Source organism: Octodon degus, unplaced genomic scaffold (genome assembly GCF_000260255.1).
Source record: "Octodon degus isolate 3935 unplaced genomic scaffold, OctDeg1.0 scaffold00107, whole genome shotgun sequence".
In the NCBI taxonomy this organism is placed as follows: domain Eukaryota; kingdom Metazoa; phylum Chordata; class Mammalia; order Rodentia; family Octodontidae; genus Octodon; species Octodon degus.
This window is the reverse complement of record NW_004524683.1, coordinates 4,249,391-4,275,141: the sequence shown is the minus strand read 5'-3', so window position 1 is coordinate 4,275,141 and position 25,751 is coordinate 4,249,391. Positions and strand designations below refer to the sequence as shown.

The 25,751-nt window shown below is 34.3% G+C and overlaps 1 protein-coding gene and 1 pseudogene across 1 annotated transcript in view; one reads left to right on the top strand and one right to left on the bottom strand.

Annotated features, from left to right (window-relative positions):
- LOC105743218 overlaps positions 1 to 4,801 on the top strand; it is a 94,592-nt pseudogene extending 89,791 nt beyond the window's left edge.
- The window catches only part of Agbl4 (ATP/GTP binding protein like 4), a 1,571,060-nt gene that overhangs the window by 1,189,161 nt on the left and 356,148 nt on the right, over positions 1 to 25,751 (bottom strand). The window lies entirely within an intron of this gene.

Sequence of the window (25,751 nt, the reverse complement as noted above, 5' to 3'; positions counted from 1 at the left end):
AAAATGTTCAGCATCACTGGCCATCTGAGAGATACAAGTCAGAACAATGCTGAAATTCCATCTCCAAAAACAATGCTTATCATCAAGAAATAAACCAATAACACATGGTAGTGGGACTGTGGAAAGAAGGGAACCCTTTTCCACTGTTGGTGCCAGTGTAGGAATCCACTGTTGGAAATCAGTGTGAAAGTTCCTCAAAAAACTGGGATTAGAGTTTCCATGTGACTCAGTTATTCTCTTTCAGGTATCCTCAATATTGTTTTTATATCATATTGTTTCCTGATGTGAGAAATAAAAAGTGTAAATAAAATGTATAATAGATATTAACCAAGGGGCTAAATATATTCCCTGGAAGAAAGACAGCCTATTTAATAAATGACACTGGAAAAATATTCAAAGAAGAACATTTGAAATGGGAAGAAAACGTTCAAACTGGGGGAGAAAAAGAGTAGGGGGGGGAAGTGAAAAGAAAAAAAGCATAGAAGGAAAACAGAAAAAAAGCTTTTGTAAATAAGGGAGGAGCAGAGTTGAAAGGAGAGGAGGGTTGGGAGGAAATGAACCAAGACATATTATGTATAAGTATAAATCCCCTATGATGAATGTGACTATTATATATATTTAAAATGTACCAAAACAACAACAAAAAGTAACCTGGGAAAGATTAGACATCATGTCTATAACAACAACAAATATAAGAATGACAGTAAATGGCCTGGTGGAAAAAAGCAATCTGAATCAGTACTGGCACAAAAACAGATATGAAAATCAATGGGATAAAATATAGGATGTAGAAACAACCCAAGTACATTAAACTATTTCATCTTTGTGAAGGGAGGCCATAAATACAAAGACAGAAAGTTTCTGTAATAAATGGTGGGAAAACTGGCTATCCATATGCATAAGATTGAATTTAGACCCACATTTTTCACAATAAACTAAAATAAAACTCAATCAGAAAACTGCTAAACCAGAAACACCCTTCTAGAAATGAAAATAAGTAAAAATCTTAAAGTCACAGGCACAGGCAAAGACTTCCTGAAGAGAACCACATTTGCACAGGAAATATTTCTAAGAATCAACAAAGTGGATCATCTTAAATTAAAAATCTTCTGCACAACAAAATAAATAACCAATACAATGAAGCAACCTACAGAACAGGGAAAAATTCATCAGAAATTTGTCAGAGGACCATATCTAGAATATATATAAAAAAATTTAGACAACACATAATGAAAGACTGAAACAAAAAATGGGCAAGCAAAAGAAATAGATACTTCACAGAATAAGAAATACAAATGGGCAACAAATACAGGAAGGAAAACTGAACACTGCTGACCACTAAAGAAATGCAAATGAAAACAACATTGATATTCTACCTTAACCGAGAAAGAATGACCATCATCAAGAAATCAAGTAATGACAAATTATTTTATTGTCATGAAGAGGCTACATGAAGACGTAAACTAATACAACTACTACGGAAATTAGTATAGAAAGTTTTCAAAAACTAAAACTAGAAATTCCATTTGACCAGCTATTTCCTTTCTAGGTATCTCCTCAAAATTAAAGACATCATGACAGTCATACACACATACCCATTTTTTCATAGCACAATTCACAATAACTAAATCTTAGGTATGACCCATACATTTATCAACAGATGAATAGATGAAGAAAATGTGGTATTTACACACAATAAGAGTACTATTCTGCCATACACAAAAATGAACTTCAGTCATCTGGAGGACAGTGGCTATTATCTTGAGATAATAGCAGTAAGCGAAATAAATCAGACACACGAGTACAAATATCACCTATTTTCTCTTATATGAGAAGACCTTGGGAAAAATAAACTGCAAGTAAGTGACAGAAAACAGGAGGTAGGGATATAGATATTTCCCAAAGGGGGAGGAGATCGTAAAATGAGGCAGGGGGATAAGGTATTGGTGGCAACGTGGATGGTAAGAGGCACTGGCATGTGTCATGTACCTGTACTAACTCCACACAAAGAATGTAAATATTATGTACCACAAACATGTCCAAAAAAGAAAGAGATCAAAACATGGGAGAAGGGAAGGAAGGAAAGTGGCATGAGAAAAAGAATTAAGATGTTTTATGTACATGTACCAACTTTCTACGAGGAGTATAAACACTATGTATGACACACATGTACTAATAAACTAAAATAATCTTTAAAAGCTCTCCTTTTGTGAGAAACATTATGACCTCTTCATGTTACAATCAATTAGGTTGCCCCAAATTTATTAGCAGTATTCAACTGTGTCTATAACACAAAGTTTCATTTGAATTAACCTGATGCTAGAATTACATATTCTTCATGTTGCACATTTTAATTACTTTTCCTATGATTTCGAAAGTCAGTCTTCTTCACTCAAATATGATGAATGACAATCCCTGAAAGAGGAAATTATTTCTAAATGCTATGTTTGGCAGTAGGAACTGGAGTTAAGAGGAACAGGTGTAAAAAGGGTTCAGATGTGTGATATACAGATACCAATTCCCCAAATGTATTGTAAATATGTACCAATAGAAACAAAAAAATTGGAACGCATCTTTAATATAATGAAAAAAATTTCAACCAAGAATTTTATACTTTTGAAGAACGTTTATAACAGTTTTCTGAAAAGACTTTATTGACATATAAATACAGAAATAATCCAACACTGAAGAGTTGAACAGCAAGCATGCAATAGGGAAGTTTTTCAGAATGAAAACAAAAGGATAATACAGAAAAATCTGGATCTAAACACTAAAATGATAAACGTATAAGTAAATATAAAAGAAATGCTTTCCTATTACATTTATTTAAAAATGAAAATAAGGTCTCAGCCACACTTGTGCGAGTTGCTGTGATGGCAATCAAAGGGAAAAAAAGCTCACAGTAAGGAGCATAAAGGCTTCACAAGAAAAAAGCAAATTTCAGAAAAACAGTAATTCTAGTTCTTCAAAGACATTCCCTGAAAAAGACCTAAGGTTATGTCTAAGAAGTCTGAGAAAAGTACCACAATACCTGGGGAAAAGGGTGTGAAACAATTCAAGAATAAGCAACAAGGGGACAAAGGACTGAAGAGCAAATTCCAGCAAACAAATACATTCAACAAGAAGAGAAAATTCCAGCCAGATGGTAAAAGTGATGAATCAGCATCCAAGAAATAGAAATGGGACAACTTCAAAATGAAGAAGAAAGAGCTAAAGCAGAGCAGGCAGCTCAGTGACAAAACCAAGTATGACTGCTATTTGAGGAAAGCAGATTTGGGAGATCTTAAGAAGACAGGATTATGACAAAGAAAAGTGTGTGAAGTTGATAAGTGATTTGCAGAAGTTGATTCAAGGGAAAATTAAAACTACTGCATTTGCACATGATTCCACTCGTGTGACCCAGTGTTATATTCAGTATGGTAATGAAGAACAGAGAAAACAGGCTTTTGAAGAATTGTGAGATGATTTCGTTAAATTAATTAAAGCCAAATATTCCAGAAATGTTAAGAAATTTCTCATGTACAGACGTAAACCACAGATTATAGAGACAATCTGAAGTTTTAAAGGCCATGTGAGGAAGACATGGTTTGCGGAAGCTTCGGCCATCATAGAATACGTGTACAAAGACTAGGCCATTCTGGAGCAGAGGAACACCCTGACCGAGGAGCTCTATGGGAACATGTTTCAGCTTTACAAGTCTACAGAACACCCAACTCTGGACAAGCTGTTAGAAGTTCAGCCCAAAATATTAGAGCTTATTATTTATGAAATGAAACAGGTTCCAACTTCAAAGGCTCAAAAGGAAGCTGTGATTAAGCACTCATTAGTCCACAAAGTATTCTTGGACTTTTTTACCTATGCAACCTCAAAACTCAGATCAGAACTGATCAAAGCCATCTGTGAGGCAGTGTTGTACCTGGCCCACACACATGATGGTGCCAGAGTGCCCATACACTGCTTGTGGCATGGCATGCTCAAGGACAGAAAAATAATTGTGAAAACAATGAAGACTTACGTCAAAAAAGTGGCTAATGGCCAATACTCTCATTTGGTTTTGCTGGTGGTATTTGATTGTATTGATGATACTAAGCTTGTGAAGCAGATAATTATATCAGAAATTATCAGTTCCTTGCCTAACATGGTAAAAGACAAATATGGAAGAAAGGTCTTCTTGTATTTACTGACCCCAGAGACTCTGTGCATACAGTATGAGAGATCATTGAAGTTCTGCAAAAAGGAGATGGAAATGTACACAGTAAGAAAGACACAGAGATCTGCCATCATGAGCTCTTAGATTTTATTTCTTCAGCTTTATTAAACTACCTACAAAGAAATGCTCAAGAGATAGTGCTCGATAAATCTGCATGTGTGCTGGTGTCTGACATCCTAGGATCCGCCACAGGATACACTCAGTCTGCCATGAATGCCATTGCCAGCCTTGCAGCAGTGGAACCTGCACCCTGGGGCCAGGGTGGAAAGCTTCATGTTGTGGAACATCCTGCTGGACACCTCATTTTGAAATGACTAATAGAACAAGATGAAAGAAGATGGAAGAGAAGGTTGCTTTGTGAAAATCCTTCTTGAGGATTTAGAGCACGTTGGCATGAACATGTACAGCATGTTGGCATGAAGAACTTGAAGTCCTGGGCCAGTGTAAATTGGGGTGCTATTATTCTTTCTAGACTTCTACAGAGAACTGACCAAGAAGCTGCAAATAAAGTCAAAGTTGGACTGATCCCCACACTGGAAATAAAATACCAGCAAAGGAATAGAAACTCTACTTGAAAAACTGACTTCATAGGTGGAAACAATTAAGAACAAAATGGAATCATGTTTCCTATTCTCTGTTCAGTTTTCATACTGCAGAAAAGAAGTGTGAGGGGCCACCTCTCTGATATTTTGGAAGCTCTACACATGTGCTACTTTTCCCAAGAACCTTTTATATATAAAATTATATGAAATGGTAAAAAAACACATAAAATTGAATTTAAAATAAAAATAAATTTACTTTATAAAAAATAAACTTATTTTACAATAAAATTTATCCTATCAGTTCACTGTTAGCTTATAATACAGAGGCAACACATATGACAAAAATAGAACAAAAGCTGCAAAGGGAAAACTAAAACATATGAAACAGACCTGCATGAGAAATTGCTTTGAATTCTAGGCCTCCAGTTGGACTTGTGGAAGGCACTGTTATGAGCTTTAAGTTTTTGGCTGGATTCATGCTGCATGTTAGGATCCAGGCCTTCAGCTAGATTCTTTGGTCTTTAGAATGTGGACAGATTTCCTAAACTCTTGGTGATTCATTACAAAATGATCTTAAGAAATGTGTCTTGTATTATACTGTAAACCATTACAAGACCTAAACCATAACAGATGAAATCATCAAAACTACTTAATTTGAAAAGTAGGCACTAAAAGAGAAAAATTAAGGGCACAACAGAAGAGAAAACCTTATTTAAAACAATAAAAATATAAACTTAGGCCAAGTATATAGGTAATCACATGGAATGCCAATCTCCAAACATTCTGATTTAAAAAGTGGGGATTGCTAAACCAGAAAAAAGTAAGACTCAATTATACACCAATGATTATAACCTAGTTTGTATATGGCTACACGTTTAACTACAAAAAAGGAATACATCACACTCAGCAAAGTAAACAGGATTAGCTATATTAATAGTAAAAGAGAATTCTAATGCAAAGGACAAGAGATAAAGAGGATTTTTCTAATAATGATGAAGTGGTCCATGATTGAGAAAACCAAACAATCAAAACATCTTAAACATAGTACTATTTTGAAATACCTTACATGAAACTGATGAGTGTCTAGGAGAATTTTTTAAACTCAGAACTTATAATCAGATATTTCAATACACATCTCTAAATTATTAATGGAGCAACTAGATAGGAAATCAGTAAGTATACAGATGATTTCAACTACAATATCTGTCTTCTTGGACTACCATTAAGCACATTAAAAGCACTCTACTTACCCATATTTGAACCAACATTCTTTTATAAGTCACTGAAATATTTATCAAGATAAATATACCAGGCCATAAAAAAATCTTAACATACTTCAAAGCACATTCATATTAGGAAACATAAAAAAAACCAAAAAGTCATAAGGAAAACTACTACCCTCAAATTGAAGTAAAAGACAAACTGATGCAAAAGATTACAATTCAGCAATGAATAACCCCACAGATAAAATTTTCTATGTCAAGCAGTGCCAAGGTAAGGAAATCAGAACTGGTAATGATGAGTTACTGGACCCTTAGTGAAGACAGAATAAGTAAAAACTAAATAGTACCCAAATAATGGAGCACCCACACTTTTGTGAGTTTTACTTATAAGAACTACAAAGTACTGACATTGAATATTGAAAAACATTACTGTGTTTCAGGCAGGGGAGGGGGAAACAACCATTTTGAAGTATATCTGAGAATGAGCAAAGTTTGTCCTTAGTGGAAACTACCTAACCAGAGCCTAACTCGCTGAACTTTTATCAAAATCGGAGTTAAGAAAAGAAAAAAATACTCAATTCAAGGGCTCTCTTCACATCTAAGGTGGGCAGTTCTAAGAAGCAGAAGTTCATAATCCAGAAGTACAAATTGATTAAAAGACCCATGCCAAAAAAAAAGCCTAATCACAAAACACAGAATACTTCCCTTCTTCTAGTATTACCATTTACCACTATGTTACTAAAGGCCTTTGTACAGTGATTTTTTAAAACATGTCAAGTTATCAGAATAATTATAAGACATAATGAAAGGTATAAACATAGCCTCAAAAGACACACCAAACATCAAAATTAAATGAGACATTGCAGGAATATGGGAATCATCAGACCAGGATTTAAAAAAAAAAACTACATTAGGATTCACTTGTCTATGGGAGGTGTATTGGATGCCTGAAACTCAAGGTAGTATTGCTGAACTCTACACATAGGATGATTTTTCCTATATGTCCTGAAGCATCACTCATAGTACCACAGTTAATGTGTATTTCCATGTTTTAGAACTTGGTCTTTCTTTTGCCTCATTGCCTTTGTGCTTTGGAATCATTATTAAGGAAAATAAATATTACTTGAACACAAGCAGTGTTATATGATAACAATAAAATCTGATAATAATTGTTATGAAGTTACTAATGGCCAGGTAAGATTATATAGCATAGAAACACTGCATAAAGTCATGATTTATATTTCTAGTAGAACAGAAAAGGATGACACAGCATTTCATTATACTACTAAGAATGAAGGGCAATTTAAAATTTATGTTTATTTCTGGAATTTTCTATTTCTTATCTTTACACTAAGGTTCATTGCAGGTAACTGAACCCATAGAAAGTAAAACCATAGATAACAGAGTATTCCTATATGATTAATATAGATGGGTTTTAACAACATACAAGAAAAGATGATCAGCTCCTGAAGAAAGAAAATTCTAAGAAATAAACTATAACAGATATGGAAGAGCCAGCAAAATAGCTCAGTGGACTAAGCAATTGTCAAGGCAAGAACAGGGACTGGGTTTCAATCCCCGGCACCACATGCCATATCCGCCCCACCTTCTGGTACACTGATCTGGTCATTAAGACTAGGCATGGTAATGCACTCCTTTAATCCCAGCTCTGGGAAGACTGAAAACGGGAGGATCACCATGAGTCCGAGCCACATAGTGAGACCCTGTGCCAAATACATTTTAAAAAGAAAGAAAATGAGTAAGCCTTTGGTGGTCTTATTATAGCCAAGATATGAACAAAAAAAAAATGATTTTTGAGTTTGTGGCCATTTCAGCAGAGAGAAAGACAATAGAGTATCCCTGCAATGTGAGACAAATACAAAAGGCATATAACATAGATGTAATGACTCAGAATTTTCCCCAAACGAAAGTCAGGAACAAAGTCATAGATCCCAGAAACTCAGAAAACACCAAGAAAGTTAATTCCCAAATAAAGAAATCAAAAGAATGAGATAATAATACACACCTACTATCATGGCCAAATCTAGTTAAACTGGCAATATCAAATTCTGTATTAGAGAGGATAAGGAGCAACAGGAGATCTTCATTGTTGGTGGTAGTACAAAATGGTATATTAATTTTGGAAGTTAGTTTGCCAATATCTTTAAAAAATTATCACATTCTTACAACAGAAAAGATAAATCATAATCTTTGATATTTACCTAAAGGCGTTCAAAAATTATGTCCGCACAAATACCTACACACAAATGGTTATATCAGCTTGAACCATAATTTCCAAAATTTGAAAACAATCAAAATTTTCCTCAGTGGCTGACTGAATAAACAAACTGTGGTACATTTACACAATATAATATTAGCTGTAAAAGCTATCAATCCATGAAAGACAGAGATTTAAATACATATTAGTAAAATAAACAATGAATCTAGGTAGATGTTATTCTAGAAAATGCAAAATTATATAATCAGTGAAAAGATTTGGGTTTTCCTTAGGTTAGCAAAGCAATGGAAGAAACTTTCATAGAGTACAGTAGTTTTTAGGGTGTTAAAACTATTCAAGCTACACTATCATGATAAGTACTGGTCTCTGTACCTTTGTTCAAATCCACAAAATATACAGCACCAAAAGCAAAATCCAGAACTTTGAGATAATAGTGATATGACTGCTTACAAAGTTTCATCAGTTGTAAAAACAAAAACAAAAACTATCCCTCTGGTCTTAATAATTAGGGACGTTCTAAATGTGTAGGACATGGAGTGATGTAGGAAACTCTGTATCTTCATCTCAACTTTTCTAAAAACCTAGAAATGCTATTAAAAATAGTCACTTAAAGGAAAAGACAAACGACAGCTGAAAATATTTGAAAAGCATACATCTAATAAAGGGCTCAAATCTAAACAATATGAATAATTTTTAGATGTACTATTAAGAAAAGAAACATCTACTTAAAAATGTTCATTGGGTTTGGAACACATGCTTTACCAAGAAAGAGGTATGGATAGAAATGGCGGGTTGAAACTGCCACAAAAAAAAAATAAATAAAATAAAAAGAAACTACCATTGTAGAACACTCTTAGGAAAGTTTTCAAGTGCTTCAAAAAATATATACCATATGACACAGTTATTCCATCGCCACCTATTTACCTAAAAAAAATGAAGGGAACTTGTATAGAAATATTCATAGCCAGTTTTATTTGTGATGACCTCAAACTGTAACAACCCAAATGTCTATCATTAAGTGAATGAATGAACTTATTGAACTATGTCTATAAACTACCTAGCAATAAAGAAGATACTATCTATATATCTATATATCTATATCTATATCTATATCTATATCTATATCTATATCTATATCTATATGTTTGAAATCCAAATCCATATATATCAACATGCTAAATACAAAAAAACCAGGCTAACAAATGCTGCATAAAAGTTTTTATATAAGTACCACGCGCTAACCGATTGTGCCATTGGAGCTTCTAAAAGTTTTAATAGTGTATAATTTTTTATGAAAGATATATGAAATGCAAATGAACCTATAGTGCCAGAATGTAGTGATTGTTTAAGTGTTTGACTAAGATTGGGATGGTAGACATGGGAAGGTAGGATGCAAGGATATACAGAACCAAATGAAGAAATTTTGGGAGTGAGGTGATAAATACTTTCATTATCTAGATTATGTTTATATCTCACAGAATACATACATAATACAATATGCTATATATGTAAATATATCAAATTATAAATTTAAACATATATAGTTTATAAAATTGTACCTAAATGTAACTTTTTCAGGCTTATAGTAGTCAATTGAGTATTTGGATTTCAAACATCAGCTATATAGCAATCTTTAATTCATCACTTCCAAATTTCCCTCAAAAATATGTTAAAACACAACGAAGAAGGCAAGGAGAAGCACCTGTAAATGAAGAAAACATATTGACAGAAAATAGGAAAACTTTACGATATTTTAAAAACCTATACAGTGGAAAAATGGAATAAGAGATGCCCAACATATTTTGCCACCTTAAATGGAGAACAATTGGATGTGAAAGAGCAAGGAAATTAAACAATCCCTTCTATTAGTTTTGGGCTTGGAAATCTGTGGTCTGTGATAATACAAACACCAGGGAGAGATACAATGCATTATTCCTCAAATTCTACACATTTAAAATCATTCCTAGAGAATACAATGACACATTATGTTAACATCTAAAACTCTATAGGCATTGATGGAGATAGGAAAACATTTGTTTATCCTCATTTAGAAAATGAGAGAATCATGCAGTTAAGGACCTGATTTTTACTCAGAAAAATCTCATCAAATCAAAATGAAAACAGACTAAGTAACTGCACATCAGTTTCCCAACTGCATATCTGTGTAGAAGTTTTCACATATAAAAGGACAATAAGCAGGATCAAAGACAAGATGACAAATTATAACTTTGGTCACAGACTGAATTTGGATAAATCTTTATCTCTATATGAACAAAAAGTGTCAATTTATGAAAGAAAGAAGCAAAAATTGAAAAACGAAGTTCACTATGAAAACTCACTAAATGACCTCTGAAAGCTATTTACCAAAGTGTGCAGATTTAGAAAATGTCTTCTTGGGCCATGGAGATTGCTCCTCAATCTAAGCACCTGCCTGGTGATCACAAAGACCAGTGTTCAATTCCCAGCACTACATGCGGTGCCGGACTGTGTCATGCCAGCCACAGAAACATGGTGTGATGGTGCACACCTGTAATCCCAGCGCTGGGGAGCTGGAGACAGGAGTAGCACTATCAGTCCAAGCTGTGGTAGCAAGACCCTGTGCCAAATAAATAAATAAATAAATAAACAAACAAATAGATAAATCTTTTTTTAAAAAATAGAAAATGTCTTCCTATCAGCAGAATATAAGAAGACATGATGGGGCAGATGGCTAGCTGCACACCAAAGTTTTATGTTTCCTTTCCAGAGAATATAGATTTTGCTCTCCTGATAGACCTACATTGTTCCAGAACATTCTACAGCACAGTGTTGCTGTCCATCTAATTCCTACCAGTTAATGACTGAATATCACTGGTAGTTCCCATGTTAGAACATTTAAATAATGTTTTCTATTTCTCTGCCTTCTACTCCCCCTTAAGTGGGTGAATGTAGGACACACTGAGGCCTTTTATGAGATTAAAAAAAAAATCACAAAACTAAAAGCACCTGAATCCTTTAATCAAAAGGTAGATGATACTTTCACTGAAATCATGAATCTCCATTGAGATTCAGGATACATGAATTACATGATTGAGAGAACTCTACTGCGTTCAACCAGTAAAATAAAGTGGTTGATTTATAACAGCAGTTAGTAATATCTTAATAAACATATATGACCTCCATAAAATATCAGCAAAGACCACTAATGAAAAGTAATATCATCTCAATTATTGCTATTCTCTTTAGTAAGTGTTTTTTTTTTTAAAAAAAAAAAAAGGTAATAAAAGAAAACAAGAGGGCCAGGGAGATGGATTAGTGGAATAAGTGCTTCCCTGGAAAGTGCATGAGCCTGAGTTCAATCCCTGGTTCCACCAAAAAAAAAAAAAGAAAGAAAGAAAGAAAAGAAAACAAGAGACAAGAAAAAATCTCATTGGATTGTCACGCTACAATGTTGTATAGGGTTGGATTTCTAAATTTCTGTGTAAAAATGTGTAATTATTATTTTTCACATTCTATAGGGATTTAAAGTTTAGAATATCCATGGGTGTTGGTAAATAGCATTTCCATGTTATGTCTAAGGTGTTTGATATTAAGACAGATAGTGATGTTAAATTCAACTGCCTCTGTTACAGGGTAATAATATCATTAAGCTTCTCCTCTGGATGTTTAACAACTAAAGTTTGCAGAACAAAAATTAGAGAAAAAGAGGGGCTAAAATGATAGCCAATATTCTGGCCCTACCCCTTCAAGGTCAGTGAGGACTCAGGACATAAGAGAACCTGTGCTGTAACATCTTGTAACTCAATGGTGTCCCAAATTTTCTGATCAAGGAGATTTGGGGGTCACAGAGGAAAGTGATTAACAATGTATGGTGTGCCTAAGGAGAGTCAATTAGAGAGAAAAAATTCTCTCAGGCTTTCACAGAGCCTGGTCAAGCAATGGCTGTGACTCATCGAGATGACTGACACTGACAAAAGATCTACAAGGTGCTGTACATGGTTTCAGGGTAAATCCTGTGGGGATCTGACTGATCCTTATCAGATACAAAAGTTACATTTTTAGTTACATAGGTCTTGCTTTAACTTGGTTTTAAATGTCCATCAGCAAAGTATAACCATGAGGTATAAAAAGTAATGCCATGTTAATATGCTGAGCTGTAAAAGGCTCAAGTCAACAACTCCTGACAATTTCTTGCTCTGCTGATAACCCACAACTAGGGGCTGGGAAGATAGTTCAATAGAATAAGTGCTTGCTTAGCAAAAGCAAGGGCCAGAGTTCAATCCCTACTTCTGGGGAAAAAAAAACTATTATTAACTATTGGACTACACTGGCATATTTTGCTGAATTCAAGTACCTACAATAATTGAACTGGTGACAAGTAGGAAAAGGTCCTTTAAAGACTTTTCCAAATACAGCTTCTCTAACAACAATAGAATACCCATCTCTGACAAAACAAAAAAGCAGAATATAAATAAAGGACCATTTTCTAATGAAATGTGTGTGTGTGTGTGTGTACACAAAATAGGATATTCAGCTACTTTCTCTTCAGTGAGAAGAAAGGTTTGTACTAATATTGTTTAAACAAGATATTATGTCTGCATCTAGTCCTCTGAATAACTACAACAAAAACAAGAATATGCAATGTATTAACTATTGTAACTGTCCTACTAATCTGTTTTGAAGCTATTTTATTGCCCTTTTTCTCATTAAAATAAATAAAAAATTAAAAAGAAAGTAATCATAGAATGAGATCATAATAATAACAAAAGAAAAAAGTTTGGAACTAAAAGGAGTTTTTTTTAAGTGCAAATAATAGTGTTAAAATAACCTTTGAAAAGTATGGCAGAGAAACAAGAGGCAGAGAGAGAAGAGTAAAAAAATAGGTAAATGAAAGACAAGCAGCACATACAAGCAGATCTGCACCGGATGTGCAGCATCCCCTAACACAAGGCCACATTTTACCAACCTCAATATAGCCACACATTTAGCTTTCCCTTGGCATGGGTAATAGGAGTATGAAGGGTATTGTATTAATTATAATTTCTAGGAAAGAAATGGAGTCTATACCAAATTTGAAGTATAATACATTATATCTCTCCCTGGTGCTTGGGTTATCACAGACTAGATTTCCAGGCCCCAAACTGACAGAAGTAGAGTGACAATATCATTTTTTTTCCTCTTCTACATGCAATTAGTCTCCATTTCAGGTGGCAAAATATGTGGGGCATCTCAATCCAACAACTCAGTCCTGGAAACAGACAATGTTCAAGAAGAATAACTAAGCCCAGAAAGCCAAACGATTCAGAGGAAATGTATACATTGGACAGCAGATCTTCCCCAAGTAAAGGGGGCAGGGGCAATCACAGTAGAAGGTATACACCAGCCTTAAATGCTCCCTGAAAGAATAAGCTCAGACTGGAAATGATATGGCCTGCCCTCTGTAGAGAGCAACCAAATCTCTCAAGTGCTAACATTAAGTCCAACAGTCAAATTGAATTTCTACCCACAGCCTACATGCAAGGGTACCAGAGGGATAACCTCATTTCTATTATTAGTAGAAATAGAGTTGCTCCTTAACCATAGAAAAAAGATCTATGATTACAGAATGAATACTAAAACAAATTAAATACAACCTGATAGAAAATATACAAAATGGAACACTACGTCATCTAATAATAGAATAGTATTTAACAGCAACAGCACAAAGTTAACAAGCTACCTATTGATTCACAAAGCTTAGTAGTTCTACTAGCAAAGTAGAGGGTGTGGAGAACTTGAGAATGAAAAAAGCAAAGTTTGAAAATTAATCAAATTAATAGACTAAAAATCAAAGAATTAATAAAATTCCATAAGACGGGAACTTAAAAAATAACTATTCTATATCTAAGTAAAAGGGACTTTTCGTCAAAATTAATTAAAAGATTGAAAGAAAACTACATAATGAGTTAAGGGAACAATCTGATACATAAAAATTATTAACATAGATCTACTGAAAAATGGCACACCAAACTTCATAAAACAAATACTATTGGACACAGAAGATCAAATAAACATAAAGTGGTGGATCTTGAAGATCAAATATTAAAAATAGATCAACCATAAAAAAAAAACTATACTCCAGCCAGCGCCCAGGCCCGGCGTGTGAGTGGGACAGCCCAGGGCCCTCCAGACACTCTTTCCAACCAGAATGCAGGTCCAGTATGTGAGTTGGACCACCCAGGGCCCACAGGATCCTCATTCCACTCAGCACCAAGGCCAGGCATGTGTGTGGAACTTCCTCCATCAGACAGGCCCTGTGTGGAACCCTGTGACAGAACTCCCTGCAGAATGGCTAATGGCAAGACCTACCCAGTTGATCCAGGAGCAGAACATCCTGCCAGAGTGGCACAAAAAATTTTTTAAATGATGAAGATTTTTTTTTCAAAATAATAAACAAATAGAAAAACCCAAAGCTAATCTAGCCAAAAAAGGAGAAAAAAGGCACATTCAGTGGAATTAGAAATGAAAAAGGTCAAATCACGATAGACACTGCCAATATAGTAAAGATTGTTAACAACTACTTCACAGATCTGTACACCAATAAATTGCAGAATCCTGAAGAAATGGATAAATTTCTAGAAACATGAATTATCAAAACTAAAAAATCCAGTAATATGTAATGAAACTCAATAGAAAATCAAAAGTAAAGCTAGGTCCAAATGGATTCACTGCTGAGTTCTAAAAAAGCAAAAACAACAACAAAAAAAAAACTTTAAAAAAGATCTAACATCAATACTCGTTCAGCTTTTTAATGAAATGAGAAGAAAAAGAATACTTCCAAAGTGATTGCTAGAAGCTACCATTACCATAAATACAAAACCAGACGAGGATGCACAAGACTCAGTCAAAATGACTTCATTTCTCTCACCACGTATGAAACTACAATCACAAAGTATCAAAGACTTAAATGTTAAAGCAGAAACAATTTGCTGGAAGAGAACATAGGTAAAATTCTTGAAGTTATAGGCATTGTCAAGGACTTTCTGAACAGAATGCTAGTGACACAGGGAATAGTACCAAGAATAGACAAATAAGATCATACCAAATTAAAGTTTATGGAGAGCAAAAAATAAATAAATAAAACTAACAGAGTAAAAAGATAACCTACAGATTAGGAAAAAATTTTGCCACTTATTCCTCAGACACAAAACACATAAAAATGAAAACATTAGACTCTTACAAAATAAAAGACCTAATAAAAACGGGCAAGTGGGGTCAGCACGATGCCTCATCAGACTAAGCACCTGGCTAGGCAAGCATAGGGACCGGGGTTTGATCCCCGGCACCACAAACTGTGCCGGCCCTTTCTCTAGGTGTGCTGAGCCAGCCACCGAGTTTATGCATGGTAGCACACACCTGTAATCCCAGTGCTGGGGGAGGCTGAAAACAGGAGGGTTCCTAGAGTCCGAACTGCGTGCTGAGACCCTGTACCAAATACGTTAAAAATAATAATGGGCAAGTGAAATGAATAAATACTTCAGAGAAACAAGTACAAATGGCAAGAAATACATGAAGAAATGGGTCCAACATATTTATATTATTAGAGAAATGTACATTAAAAATATTTTTGTTAAGTTTACTTCTACAATTTAGATATACAAAAGGATCATATTTATGGTAGGGAATTTGCACCTGTATATGATATATCTCGATTCCTTTCCACCCCTTTTAACCCTTGTTCCCCTGCTTATTTGTACAGCTTTTCCCCTTCATTTTATCCTTTATATCATTTCTTTTCCTTCTTTTCCCTCTCTACCCTGCCTTGTTCTCCTATATTTGAATTATTTCTTCTTATTTCACAATACCTGTTATATACACTTTCATCCTTATTTACACTTTCGGTTTCTCACACCAAAGAAATAATGTGATATTTACATATGTGTGACTGATTTATTTAACTTAAAAGTACGGTCTCAAGGTGCATTAATTTACCTAAAAATATGTCAAAATTACCACTCTTTATGGCTGAGAAGTACTCTGTTGTATAAAAATATATCAGTTTTATCCATTTTTTTTGGTTGATGGACTTCTTGGTTATTTTCAAGATTTAACTATTACAGTCTCTGCTCCTATACACATGAGTGCATATATCACTATGTATGTTGTTTTTAATTCTTCCAGGAAGATACTCAGAAGGGGAGTATCTGGCTCAAATAGGATCTCCAATCCTAGTTTAATGAGGAATCTCCACAATGATTTTCACAGTGATTGTGCCAGTCTACACTCCCATCAACACTGAATAAAAGTTCTTTTCCATAGCCCTACTAGCATTAGTTATTACTAGACTTCTTGATAATAGTCATTCTTTCTGGAATGAGATGGAATCTCAGCATTGTTTTAATGTTTATCTCTTGAAAGACTAGTGATATATTCATTTATATTGCTATTTCTTCATCTGAGAAGTGTGTATTCATATCAGATGCCCATTTTTTTGATTGAGTCTTTAAATTTGGAAAGTCTTGATATCTTAAACATTTTTATGTTGTAGATATTAGTCCCTTGTCTGAGGGACAACTGGCTAAATATTTTTGAATTCTGTTTGTTGTCTTTTCACTGTATTGGTAACTTTTTTACTGTGCAAAAGCTTTTTAATAGGATGAGATTTCTGTTGTGGAGTCTTTCCAATATTTCCCATGTGATTGGTGTTTTGTTCATAAACTATTTGCCTGTACCTATGTCTTTAAGAGTTCTACCTACTCTTTCCTCCAGAAGATTTAGTGGTTCTGCTTTAATATTTGGATCTTTGATACATTTTGACTTTAATTTAGTGCATGATGAGAGACATGAGTCTAATTTTAGTGTTTATTATGTAGAAAGCCAGCTTTTCCAGAACCATTTATTAAAGAGGGTATGTTTCTCCCAAGGAATACATTTGGCCTTATAATCAAAGATAAGGTGGCTAAATCATCTTCTAATCTGTTCCATTAATCATCAGGTCTAGTTTATTTGTTTGTTTTTGTTTGTGCTTGTTTTGCCTGTACCATGCTGTTCATATAATAGTACATGAGGAATTTTGTTGCCTTTTAACAATGAGATGCCATTTACCCTACAAAGAGTGGCTATCATGAAGAAATCAAATAATAGCAAGTATGGAAGAAGATTGTGCTCAGTAGGAAAGGAGATAAACAGATGAAGAGAGAAAAGGCAAGAAGTACAGGATTTTTAAAAAGGAATTGGGATGTGTTCTATACATATACAAAATTCCCACAAGGAATATAAATATTATGCACCACACACACGTAATACTAAACTACACTTAAGTAAAGTGAAGGAAAAAAATCTAGTAATAAAAAATGGTGGCTACAATGTGAAGAAAAGGAAATAGTCTACTACTTGGAAAGAATATAAGCTAGTACAACCACAATGGAAATCTATATGGAGTTTAACAAAAAAAAACTATAACTAGAAATTCCATTTAACGCAGCTATTCTTCTAGAAAACTTCCTCAAAGAGCTAGATATTATATTACAGTGATATATGCATGTCTGTATTTCTGCTAACACAATTCATAATAGGTAAATTTTGAAAGAAGCCTATATTTTCATTCAGAGACGAATGGATTAAAAATATGGTGTGTTCACAGAATGGATTACTTCCCTGCCATAAAAGAGATGATGATAAGCTTAATGAAAAGCTAAAGAAAGGTAAACTTCTCAAGGACTCACCTTTACATCATAATCAGATAAAGAAGCTAAATATCTTATAATGTCTCATATTAGAATCCAGAGTAAAAATAAAGATATAGATATAGATATAGATATAGATATAGATATAGATATAGATATAGATATAGATATTTGAAAGTAGGGAGACAGATCATTCTCAAATGGGAAGGAGATGAAGAGATGGATTGGGGAAGTAGAATGAAAACATGAATCAAGGTGTGTCATATACATGTGCCACTTCCACATAAAGAATGTAAACATTATGTACTGCCAATACATACTAATAAATTAAAATTCTGATAAGTATAAAGACAACCATGCCAAAAAGGTAAGCAATAATGTTAAATATAACCAATAAAATAGAATTAAAAAATAAGAAGAGTTTCTTAAAAAAAAAAAATGGGCCAGCCAAATCATTCATCAGATTAAATTGCCTGCAATTAGGCACAAGGACTGGGAGTTCAATCCCCAGGCATGCCGTGCTGGCCCCATCCCTGGGGCCTGCTGAGAGGGCAATGGAGAATGGGCATAGTGGTGCACACCTCTTGGGAGGCTGTAAACAGGTAGATCACTACGAGTTCGATTTAGCAGTGAGACTCTTAACACCCTGTAGACCCTTCCCCAAAATACAGGAGGGAAAAAAGGATTTCTTTTTTTATGTATTTAGTACACAGTCTCAATATGCAATTTGGATTTGTAATGATTCTCCTGTTTTCAGCTCCCCAGTGCTAGGATTACAGGCTAGCAACACCACACCCAATCTCAGAGGTCAGCTCAGAGTTTCCAGGGGTTGGGTCAGCACAGTATATGGTGATGGTGATCAAACCCCAGTCCCTGTGCTTGCCTAAGCAGGTGCTTAGTCTACTGAGCTATGTCGCTGGCCCTAGGATAGGTTTCTTGAAGGCAGAAGAAAGGAGAAAAAATATTACTTTCAAGCCATGAAACAGTATTATATTAGATGCTAAAACAAAATAGAAAGTATAAATTAGCAAATAAACCAATAGTTCTTTCAAAAAAATGTAATAAGGCTGGAAAGATAGCTTAGCAGTCCAAGCACCTGCCTGGCAAGTGCAAGGATCTGGTTTAGATCCCAGGTATTGCATGCCGTGCCATGCTGGACACTGAAACTGGGCGTGGTGGTGCACACCTGTAATCTCAGTGCTTGAGAGGCTGAGACAGGAGTATCACTGTGAGTCTGAGCTGTGTAGCAAGACTCTATACCAAATAAATAAATCTTAAAAAAGAAAAATAAATAAAGATACAACCAAAAAAAAAAAAAAACAAGGGAACAAAAGTAAAGCATAAGTATATAAATTATTTCTTCCCCTTTTCTTCCTTCTCTTTCTTTTGTGCAAATAGGGAACAAATCTAGAGCTGCACACATTTACTAGGTAAAGGCCCAACCAGTGAACTACAGTATACATACTCTGTCCTACAAATTCTCAGAGGATTAATGTAACGAAACCTACATGCAAGGGCCGGCCAAATAACTCAATAAATTAAAGCATCTCCAGGCAGGCACAGGGGCTGGTGGTTTGATCCTCAGGCCTGCTATGCCAGCCCTGCCCCTAGGGCATGCTGAGATGGCAATTGAGACTGGGTGTGGTGGCATGTACTGTAATTCCAACTCTTGGGAGGCTGTAAACAGGTGGATCACTAAGAGTCCAATCTAGTAGTGAGACCCTGTAGACCCTTCCCTAAAATACAAAAAAAAAAAAAAGAAAAAGAAACCTACATGCAAATAAATTTTTTCAAAACAGTTGAACTACAGTAACAAAAATGAAAAGCTTAGAGCACACAAAAAGGAAACCACAAGAGGTTATCTACAAAGGAATAAATATAATGGCATATTTAAGTTTGTTCTTTGAAATGTCAGAAAATTATGTAGAAAGAAATAATATTATTAGAAAAAATTCACTACCTTTTTTTCTATGCCATGTTGATCTACCTAAAAATACATAATAATTATAGTATAGTACATTTGTACTATATGTTTTTCAGTGACAAAAATAAATAACATTTAACCTATTTCATCATTTATATGCTACCTATCCTCATCAAATGCTTTTTATCTGTTAATAATTTTCTAATTGGAGTACTAGAGTATCATGATAATTCTTTATCTGGCTGTTATTTAAAGAATACAGATAAAATATTATTAAATAAGTTAAGGGTGCCAATGCTTCTTTGTGATCAATTCAAAGGAATATGTTAATAGCAAAAACCTGGCAGAGAAGAATAATTTTCTTCAAAATCTTTTGAGATTGATATCTTTGGCTCTCATTCAGTGTTCTCCACATACAGCTTCTTTCAGAAAAAATACACCTAGTTAACAATATTACCCATGGCTTAACAAGATTTTCACTGATAATTTGATGCTAGTATAATACAAAGAAAACAGCATTCAGTATGTAGAAATACTTAGGGAAATTATGGAATTTTAAAAACAAAATTATACTACTAGGTGCTGAATGCTAAATCTAATGAAAATGTAAATTCAGAAACACATTCTTCATTTCAACTTAAATATTTTGGTGAACTAATGATGTAAACATTGGTAGGAAAAGTGATTTATAAATGTTAGTACTTACAATGCTTCTAATTTAAGGTTAATGTATTTTTTTAGAAATTATATACTCTTTTATTTGAAATAGTGCCTATTTCCAAAGAAAAAGTCAGAAAAAATGCAGTCATGTCACCTTGTTCAAGATTCTCTATCAGAATTAACCACGTATAACTATAATCAAATAGTAACCCTTATTCTCCATAGTATCTTACAAATTTAACAAAATGAATTTTAATACAATGAAGCTAAATCTTGGATCAAAAATGCCCACATTTTTCCAAATTCAAACATAAGCTTTGGAGACAGACAGTTCTGGGCTTAGAGCCCAGTTCTAGAAATTGTATGGTGCTTGGCAAGTTATTTCACCTTTATAATCTTCAGTTCCTTCATTTGTTAAGTATAATACTATTTAACTCTCAATACTTATGAGGATTTATAATATCTAGGAGTTACATAGTATGATGTACTAGGTAACCTAATGTTATTACCTAGTATTATGTGTTATAAATGATAAGCATTCAATGTATTAAAAGATATAATCAATAACAAACATTGTATTTACAAAATTTCTCTATCCTGCATTTTTTCTTTTCAAAAGATCAAGGAGATCTTTATTTTTATGCAAAAAGATTTCAACTGGGGCCGGGGAGATGGCTCAGTGGAATAAGTACTTCCCTGGCAAGTGCAAGGACCTGAGTTCAATTCCTAGTTCCAGAAAAAAAAAAAAAAGATTTCAATTAATGCATTAGTCCATAAATTTTTTCAGTATATCTCTAATTTTGTTACAGAACTTCTAAAACGGATAGCCACTCTACATTACAAGGATAATGTATCAGTCAGTGCTGCCTAGAGAAACAGATTTAATGCAGGATATACAAATATATAAGAATTAATGTAAGCATATAATGGCCACCTGCAGCCATGGGTAGAAGGGTACAAAAGAGCTGTCTGCATACTGGAGATCCAAAGAACCCAGTTGAAGGCCTTGAGCACACTGTTGTGCTCCCTGGCGAGTCTGTATCAGAAGGCCAAGGGTTTGGACTGAAAGGCTGAAAAGTCTGCACCGGAAAACATGGAATGACATCCAAGTGAAGGTGAAGATTGGAGCTTCTCCAAAGATACAGGACCGAGCCCTCCTCCCTTATTTCCTCATTTCCCATCCAGGTGACAACCCTACTGGCTGGTGTGACTCACACCCAAGGCGGGTCTTCTGTCTTCTATAAACTTTTCAGCCACACACCCAAAACTAATTAATTCTAGTTACGGATTTCTTTCTCAAATCAACACAATCACTTAACTATCCCACACAATAATTTTTTCAGTAAAATACTTTTAATAATTATGATTAAAAATAGAATTTTAATTTTTATAAGAATTGTTCAAATTTTACTTTTAAGTAAGTTAAATCAGCACATTCATCAAGAAGCAAGTAAATTTGATCTTTTCTTCATCTATGCCTCAATTTTTTTCTTAAAGAATAGCAGCTTCTTGAGAGCAGGAACTTATCTAACATATCTCTATTCTCCTATGTCTAGCAAACAGCCCAACATACAAGGGATTATACAGTTGTTAACTGAATTAATGAATCGGAATTGTACTTGCTGTAAATGGCTATTCATATTTGATATGTCACCACATGACTAAAAACTATAATAACAAACCAAATGTGCCAACAAAAAGCTAATGAGATTTTTCAAATGTTTGTGTATTAAACATCATGTTAAACATCTCATTAAATACAATGATTCCATAAGACAGCTATTGTCATCATCATTTTCTAGATGATGAATTGAACTAACCATAGGTCACATAACTAATACAAGTACATACAGTGAAAAGCAAATTTGAACTAAACATGTAACTCAAGAACTTGCAGTAGCCACTATAGGATAACTATCTCCAAAACACTGTGTATTGAAAGAACCCCAGACTTGAAAATTAAAAGCTGAATTATTTTTAAATACATATTTGCAACAGATAATGAGGAGTTAGCATATGTGCAATAAACATCTTGTTTGTTTGTTTCTTTCCCTTTATCCCTTTCTATTCTCCTCCTTCCATCTCTTGGTCCCCTTCCTCTACGCAAAAGATCTGTATCCCTGTTTACTATTATCTTTTCTTTTTTATAACGTATTTATATTTTAGATTTCTCACATAAAAGAAATCATGTGATATTTAACATTGTGTGTCTGAATTATCTAACTTAACTAATGGCTTCAAGGTACATTCATTTTCCTACAAATGACTCATTTACTTTCTTCTTTAAAACTTTTTTTAAAAGAGAATATAAGAGTAATAAAGAATTAGAAATGATACAGAATTTCGCTAAACAAAATAATATGAATTTCACAGTATTTGTTGTATCGTATAGTGTTTTCTTAATAGAGCAGAACCACACTATGTATAAATACATTTTTATTTATTCCTCTGTTGATAGACACATAGGCCACACTTCCAACATTGACCTACTATGAGTTGTGCTACTATCAACACTGATATAGCATTGTAATACGATGTACTTAATTTTTTGGGAATATACCTACAAGGGGAATAGTTGCATCAAAGGAAATTTCTAGTTTTATTATTATTTTTTTTGGGGGGTGGAACCAGGGATTGAACTCAGGCCCTTGCACTTGCCAAGAAAGTGCTTATTCCACTGAGCCATCTCCCCGACCCCAAGTTTTATTATTTTTGAGGAATTCCCACACTGTTTTCCATAGTAGTTTGACCAGTTTAAATTTCCACAAAATATTTTAGAAGGACTACTTATCTACACATCCCTACCAACATGTGCTATTATTTGATTTCTTGATGAAACCCATTCTTTCTAAGTAAGGTGAAATAACCTTATTGTTGTATTGTATAGTGTTTTCTTAATAGAGCAGAAAAAAATGTTTTTTTTCTTTTTAATTTGTATTTATATAACAGCCAGAATGTTGAACATTTTTTCAGTATTTATTGATCATTTGTACTACTTCTTCTGAGAAATGTCTATTTATTTTTGTTGTCAATCTTTTTTGATTGAGTCTTTTACGTTGTTGGGGTCTAATTTATTTCTAATCCCTTGTATATTCTAAATATTTATTCTCTGAGGAATAGCTAGAAATTTCTTTACAATTCTATAGATAGTCTCTTTAGTTTGTCGGTGATTGTTTTTCCTATGCAAGTTCATTTTAATTTGATATGATCAGTCTGTTGGACTTTTATGTTATTTCTTGTGCAATGGTAGTCAGTTCAGAAAGTCCTAACCTATGCCTATGTCTTCAAGAATTTTACCTTACAAAAGGTTAAGTGTTTCTGATTTAACATTTAGATCTTCAATCAGTTTAGTACACGGGTGAGGGATAGGGGATCTACGTTCAATATTTTACATGTACATCCAGCATCATTTGTTAAAGAGACTATCTTTCCTTTCTGAAACCTTTGTTAAAGATCAGATAGCTGAATGCACCTGAGATTGTTTCTCAATTCTCTATTCTATTCCATTGCTCTACATTTCTGTTTCTGTACAAATAACATGCAGTTTTTATCACTGTAGCTTTGTAGTACTGAGACAGGAGATTAGGGCATAGCAAGGAGATTGGACAATAAGGCATAACCCATCAATCATGAAAAACCAGAAAGGCGATTGAATAATAGGGTGTGACCTATTAATTATGGAGGAAGCTAGACAATAAAGCATGACCTGCCCATCACACAGAGCTGCCAAATCACAGTGCAAATCAACTTCCCACAGCCAGGATCTAACATTAGAAAAAAGATATCAAAGACAGGCCAGTGGGCCTCTGACCATTGTCCTTTTTGCTCTTCTAGTGGTCTACTATGTACACAGGGTGTATTTTGTCTCTTCACTTTTCCTACTTTTATTTCTTATTTTTCACTTGTGCTTTTGCCTTTTTTTTTTCTTTTAAATGTATTTGGTACAGGATCTCACTACACAGCTCATTTCAGCCTCTCCAGCACGGAGATTACAGGCATGCCCCACCACACCTGGCAACTCAGCATGTCCAGGGGTAGGACTGGCACTACATGTGGTGCCTTGCATGGAAACTCGGTCCTTGTGCTTGCTGAAGCAGATGCTCAGTCCACTGAGCTATCCAGCCAATGCCTTGGCTTTTTTCTTGATTTATCTTCAATAACTGAAAATTCTGCATTCATCAGTTATCTTTACCTAATTCTTTGAACAGGAGAAGTGTCTGGAACCACTGGGTACACCAGCAACTCATAACAATATACCTTGAAGTCCAGAATTGTGATGCCTCATGCTTTGTGTTTATTGCCCAGGATTACTTTTGCTATTCTGGGTCTCTTCTGGTTCATATTAATTTAGGATTTGTTTTTGCTAGTTCTGTGAGAAATACAGCTGATATTTTGCTGCATTAAAACTATAAATTAATTTTGGAAGTATGGCCTTCTGACACTATTGATTCTAATTATCCAATGTCAGAAAATACTTCTACATTTTCTGATTTCCTTTTCAATTTCCTTTTTTAGAATACTTTAGTTTTCATTGCAGATCCCTTTTACTTACTTGTTTAGGATAATTTCTAAGGATTTAATTTTTCTTGATGCTACTGTAAATGGTACTATTTTCCTAATTTCTCTCTGGATGAATTTATTATCAGTATACCAGAATGCTCTTGATTGTTACATATTGATTTTATGTCCTGCTACATTAATAAATTTGGTTATGATTCTAGGAATTTTTTGTGGAATTTTGGGGTCTTCTATTAGGGAAATAACCTGTGAACAATAATTTGATTTATGTTTTTATTCATGTGCACTTTATTTGTTTTTCTTGCTGACTTGAAGAGCTAGACTTTTTAAAAATGTATTTAGTACAGGGTCTACAGGGTCTCACTAAACAGATTGGACTCTAGTGATCATCCTGTTTTCAGCCTCCCAAGTGCTGGGATATCAGGCATTTGACACCAAACCCTGTCTCAGTCACAGTCTCAGGGTACTCCAGGGTAGGGCCAGCATGGCACACTGTAGATCCAACCCTGGTTCCTGCACCTGCCCAAGCAGATGCTTTAGTCTGCTGAGCTATCTGGCCTCCTTAAGAGCTGGGTACTTGACCTCCCCCAGAAACATTCTTTGTGAACTCAGGCATGCCTCACTAGGCTCTAGTTGTCTCATTTATGAGGTGTAAATTTTAAAATACTCATTTGCCAAGAATAGCAGTCCACATCTACAATCCTAGTGGTATGGGAAAATATTCAAGTTAGAGAAGAACCTCAGCAATTTAAGACCCTGTGTCAAAATACAAAGGAAAAAGGGCTAAGGAT